Source organism: Varroa jacobsoni, unplaced genomic scaffold (genome assembly GCF_002532875.2).
Source record: "Varroa jacobsoni isolate VJ856 unplaced genomic scaffold, vjacob_1.0 contig00565, whole genome shotgun sequence".
Lineage (NCBI taxonomy): Eukaryota > Metazoa > Arthropoda > Arachnida > Mesostigmata > Varroidae > Varroa > Varroa jacobsoni.
In genome coordinates, this window is record NW_019214488.1 from 71,591 (window position 1) to 77,919 (window position 6,329).

Consider the following 6,329-nt stretch of genomic DNA (forward strand, 5'->3'; position numbering starts at 1 on the left):
TACGATACCCGCAACGTTTTCGAATGTCGGCATAAACGTGGGGTCAGCGACATTCAGTTGGCTTTTTCAATAGAATTCCATCCGTCGCCAACGAGTCACTCGCAATAAAAAAATGTACACCTTTTTCGCTTAACTGCTCCTTTATTTTGGGACAATCACCGGTAGCCTCTGAAACCCGTCTCCAGAGCCAAACAAGCGTCAGTTTTTTTTACGTGTCCTTACAAGGTATTACTAGGTTGCCCAGAAGCTTTACCCGATCCCTTACAGAATTATCGCGCAAGCTCGGAAACCCCTTGTTTCCCTTACCCCCAACGTCAATCCTTATTTCTTTTTACGCTACTACAGTCGCTAGTCCCTATATTCAGACACTTCTCTTTTTTCATCGTTTTTTTCTTCCGTTCTTTGTTACTCAGCCATCCAACTAGTACTCGATTCACTTGGTTGTGTGCAGTCGCTAGGGGTGTCTTACTCTTAACGACGGTGTATGTGTGCGTGTGCGGCCAGGTGTTTGCTACTCACAAGCGGGGGAATGAGGAAGACAGATAGTTTGAGCACGGCTTGAGCGGCACGACGGCTAACGCAAAGGGCCGAGATGGCTTGTGTCTGGAAGGAGAAACTACGAGTTGAGTCATCAGGGGACGCTAAAGCAGAGAGGCGAAAGGTGCAGAGGGGAAACACGATTGAGAAGGAAGTAGCCTAGACAGCGGCAGGAACAGAACGACGGCAAGAATGAGAGATCACGATCAGCGACGCGAGGGGAAACCCAAGAGGAAGGCGGTACTCTGCGATATTCCATCACTGTCAACCGCGTACCGCGCACAAACTGCACTAGTGCGTACGACGTACAGTCAAAGACAGAAGAGGAAAAAGAGCTGCTGTGCCCTGCTGTCTGGCCGACCCAAGAACGCGCATTTGCCCATGCACGTCTATGCGTATGTTTCGTGCGTCTAAGTGAGGTGTACATGGTTTACGTGGACCCGTCCCTGGCATGCCAATGGACGTTGCGTCACAACGAACTGTAATCGTCTCTGCTGAAAAAATCGTAATACGTTTGTAGTTGAATACGTAATAGATGACTGTAATATAAAAATAACTTATGTCACGGGCTAATTGACCTGTAATATTATTACGAAAGCGTAAATATATAACTAGGTTTTCATGAGGAAAGGTGAGACTAAGAATTACTGTGATATTCGGCCGTCACTTTGTGCAAGCGTGCATGTGATACTCGCGCAGATATTTTTCTGCCGCAGTTTCTGGTAATATTATAAAAGTAGAACTTAAAATGGTATAATTTCTTTCAAAAGCCGTGTTCTTCCTGAAGCGTACGGGTAATACCAATTGATCTCTTTTAAAATTTGCTTTATTGGGAAAAATGTTAGAGCCAGTACACGCAATATTGACTTTGATAAAATATCAGCTTGTGAACTACGCCCCAATGAAAGGTATGTTTGGCTTCTAACCTCTAGTAGCATCGGACGCGTTTCCATAAAGATCTTGTTTATTGTACCAGAATCTGCATGCATGAGGGTAAAATTCTTTAAGAATACAGATCTGTAAGAATCTGTAAGAATACAGATAGATTTGAATGGCGAATACAAATCTGAAATAGCTATGTATTCTTAACGTAATTAGAAGCTGGGCCCTTAACGATCCCTAAACATGCGTAACGGGACCGTTTTAGGGTTAGGATTTGTGTCTTAGCCCTCGCCCGGCAGCTGCTATCTTTGTTTTTTGCGATGAGCGTGTTTGAGAAGATCAGTTTTAAACCAAGACACTTGTTTACCCTCGCGTTTTACAACAAGCACGCAAGTGCTACGTCAGCTGAGCGTTGTCTTAACTAAGCACGTATTTCATTGTGCGAGAGGGCACAACTGTTCGAAATAAAGTGTCCCCGGCAAATGCAGGGTTCTAAAGTTATTTCTCGGATTTGGGGTGGTGGGGCCTGAGTTATGACTTATGCTACTGTCGCTGATCGATCAGCTACGAGACGCAGACATAGTTCTCCCGATCGGCCTAGGACCAATCTGTCATCTTAGGTTCATAACTCTTGAAATCGTTCACGGATAGGAGGTCAATTGTCGCCGATGAAGTCTACACAGAACAAACAGCCAGCGCGTCTAATCAACAGTGAATACCCGTTAAGGCCAAACTTTGTAGTAGGTGGAAGGTCGAAGCAAGCCGGGCGTGATAATTAAAAATTTGAAAAGCGTTAGTTAATTTCAGAAAATTTAAAAGGTTCCTCCGCAACCAATCTATACAGTGATATACAGTAATGTCTAATGACGGTTGTTGATATTTTGCAGCGAGTGTGTTTATCTAAACACGAGGTCGCTCGCTTATAATTATATATATAATATTATGCTAGCGTATACGGAGGCCGGTATGTGAATTGGTGTTTTAGTTATGATGGAGATTTGGCTGGCAGAGAAAATCTTTTACGCGGAACTCTTTTTAAGTGGCGCGTGTTTCATTTGTCGAAATGATAGTGGGCGACAAATTAATCATGTTTTCAAAACTTGAAATTAAGTTTTTTCTGTTGAGCCACATTATAAAAGCTCTGAACTTGTTTATACCAGCATTATGGTAAAAAATAAATAACTCTGTTAAATTGCTGCGAACGTCACTGGCGCCGAAGGTGCCGATCGCAGTCCTGCTGGTATGGATAATCCCTAATTTAAGATACACGAGAGTAAAGCGAAATGTGTACACGCACAGTATATACAAACAACTCTGGATTAGACCTTCATGCGTTCCAATGAAGAGTTGCCTGACTCATATACAGTATGAGGAGACACTGCTTCTGGATTTCGTCTCTCTTAATGGTCTCCGGCAACCGCTCATTGATATTGTGTATCCAAGTGCCGGAATAATCCTTGATTTGCTTTTGTGTTCTGATGAAGCTATTCTCCGCTCTGCACTACCTTGTAAAATTAAGTAATCTTAGAATTGTGATCATTTTCTATATGTCTGATATTTATCAGGATCTAGAAACAGCATTGTAGAGATATTTCCTTAGAGAGGATGACGTAAAAGCCGAGTATTCTCCGATGTTGTCCAGGTAGGCTTTTTTTGGATACAAAATTAAAAAACGACCCATCAATTTTGGCAAGTGCGGATGGCGCGCTAGCAGTCATTTATATATCCGTTATAATGACATCTCAATAAAACCTATAAACAAGCTAGTCTTACCACAAGCTCTGCAGCGTCTGTACGACAGCTGTCTGAAGAGTGTACGACATTTAAACAAGATATTTAAATGAAGCTGTAGCATTCAGTCAATTAGATATCAGCCGACCTAAATCCTATACAGATTGTTCTCATAGGTTGCATGGAGTTCAGCTACCTAAACCTTTAGGCCACACCTTTTAGGAAAAGGACCCGATTAACAAGTATACGTTAATTATCGTTAGACTATTTGGTAATGGAACAGCTGCAATATTACCATCGCTGCTAGTATTGTGGACTAAAGTTTCACTTGGTTGCGTCAGTTCGCGTAGAATTTTTAAAAAGTATCGGCCTCGCGGTTAAAGATAACACTGGTGATTTTTGAAATCGAAAATAATTTTATAATAATAATAATTAATATTATAATAGTAATCTTATATAGTTAATTGAAGAGCAACTATGCAAAACACAGTTGGTTGTAAAGATGTCTAGAAATAATTATTATTACTACCAGTCCATCATATCATGGAGGCATTTACCTCCTAACTTTAAATACTGATTAAAGTAAACTTTAGTTAGAATACTTTCCAATATACCGGAAACGTTTTGTCGTGCGGTATCCATTTATTGCTTATTCTGTTTGCAGATTATTCTCTGCATTTTTTTAGTTTTGTCGAAAGTACACATTTGTCCATTGGACGGCAGAAATCGTCCGAGTCCCGCGCTATCTTTGTCGAACCCTACACGTATCGGCTCGTCTATTCAAATTCAATAATCGTGTTATCGAAAAAAAAAAAAGGAGCAGAAACCTCCAGAAGTTATTTTGTCAAACGCAAAAAATTAGTACCGTTAGGATCCTCGACTTTCGCTTGTCTAGATCTTTTTAGTAATCATATTTGCGCTGTGGAAATGCCAGGTTAGCACTCATTCGTTTAGTAACCTTTAAATCCTGCTTTTCAGGAATAATCCCGGCGATTGGCTACCGTGCACTACTAGCACTAGCCGCTGTAAGATGACTGGCGAACAGCTGAACTTGTTTGAGTACAGTCTGTGTACCCTGCCAAGGTTCAATTAAAATCGATATTGTTCTCGCAGACGCCTGACACAGTCCTGCCTGTCAGTGTGCTGTTTAAGCGTTCAGTCTGCCAAAAAACTGAGCAAATTGATTTTCGGCTTGGCGGGTCAATCTATAGCGTATAACATCGAATTCAGCTATGCAGCCTTGACGTACATCACCGTTTTCAATAACGTTTCACTGTATGATTGAAAAATAGCCTAGTAATATATAAACTAGACAGCTGATATTTTCAAGGCGGTCTGGCCATTTTCTGGTGCACGTTGCTAAAAGCGCCTTGAGAATGTTTCCTCTCAGAATGCCTACAAAAAGTATACGAGTAGCGGCATAGAGGGGAATGGCAAAGCAATCTGCTACGTCAAAAAACGCAGTATGCCTAATTCAACCAGTGCTTGTTGGTGCTGATGAAGGGAGATCAATTTATAGTCGAAGAAAAACGTGCGCGATAGCATGACGACGTTCTTCAGGGCTACGAACAGATTCATATGGCAGAGATCAGCCTGTATTGTTCCGGCAAGTTCCGAAATGCGAAATGAATACCAATGGCTGTTTTGAAACTGAAAGATATCGGTAATAAATTCATTATCCTTGTTTATAACAAACTTTTTCGTGTGTTTTTGTCGTGAGTGCGTATCGTCTCACGTCGTTGCTGGCAATAATTACGCGGCTTGCACAAGATCTGAACCCCGTAGAAACGTCAACTCTAAGGTTGTCGGCGAAGAATGATATACATATTAAATAGGCGTATCTAATAGTGTTAGATAGTTCGTCGTATTTACTCCCTTTGCGAATGTATTTCCCGCAGAAGACCATCGGGTTAGCATTGGAATGATCGTAGCAGAATTGACGATTGCGTTTAGATCAACGTAGACGGTAACTTGAAGATCGAGCAGACTCGTCCAGTCGTTACTGATGAGGGGAGTTCAGATGTTACATTCGCTGTTTGTTATGCAGGTATCGTTTATAAAGCAGGTAGCATCGTAAATGTCTGATTATGAAATCGCCACGCAGACAAATGGCCTAATTTTCTTCACAAGCAGACGTATAAATGGACGATGAAAAAGCTTCACATGGGTCGTATGATCGCTTATGCGAACAGATTACTAAATCTATTGACCAAGAAGCGGGGTACAAGTATGTACAGGTAACTGCACACATTTTTTCTACTTAGCATAATTGTTCGATGACTAAAGTGATTGCCACTTATTCATTGTTTCTCTAATACAAATTGTAGTGATCAATAGATCGCGTTTATGATTGTAATTAAGTACACGCTTTTGTATCGATTAACTTCATTCAGACCTGTACGGGTACGCTCGCTATTGACGAATGATGAGTGTCCAGGGACGCTAGTCGAGTACAGTTGCCAACCATTGAGACACTGGGAATACGCCAAAAAAATCATCATACCTCTCTCGATTTTCAGCGAAAATCTCTTTAGCATATACGGTCTGTCAGTGTGTTGTTTTTAAACATTACTATGACCGTCTCTATTAAATTAATAGACATTAACTCAAGTGCAGTGCTATGATACATGAAGCTGACATTGGAAAGGTGCATCTGTCCTTCGAATATCTGACTAGCCGTCCATAGTAGATAGTCTGATGAATCATCCGGTGATCGCTAGACCTAGCGAGAAAGGGGTCAGAAGGGGATACGATTGCTTGGCCATTGCCGCCCGTCGAGTTATTCTTTCCGAAAAGACAGTGTGTGGCTTTTCGATGGAACATTTATGCATTCACCAGCTGATTCAGTAATCGTTTTGACTGCTGCATTCGACCTCGGCGATACTGCCGTTGGTTTCCGCCTATGGCTTGACTCCTAAACAAGAAACGGAGCGGGAAAAAGTGAGAGTTTGCTATACGAAAAATAACATCGACAGCAAGGGCAACAACAACAACAACAACAAAAAGGACTTGACCTTTTCACCACCGATCACCGAGCAAGAAAACCCCAGCTAACCATCGGCCTCCAATTTTCTGAGCGACCCAAGGTGACGCGACTCACCCTGCCTTGGTCCTGATTTCGTGTTGTTTATTCCGTTGATATCCGCTGAGATATCTAATATAAGATCTCTATTGACATC

The 6,329-nt window shown here is 41.7% G+C and overlaps 1 long non-coding RNA gene across 2 annotated transcripts; it reads left to right on the top strand.

Moving 5' to 3' along the window:
• The first annotated feature begins 210 nt into the window (after positions 1 to 210).
• On the top strand, positions 211 to 4,845 carry LOC111271370 (uncharacterized). 2 transcript variants are annotated; one of them, XR_002686823.2, is made up of 3 exons: positions 211 to 225; positions 505 to 1,042; positions 4,129 to 4,845. It is a non-coding gene; the product is annotated as an uncharacterized LOC111271370 (long non-coding RNA). The 2 variants fall into 2 exon arrangements; XR_002686822.2 differs by lacking the exon at positions 211 to 225 and having other exon boundaries at positions 299 to 1,042.
• The last annotated feature ends 1,484 nt before the right edge of the window (positions 4,846 to 6,329 follow it).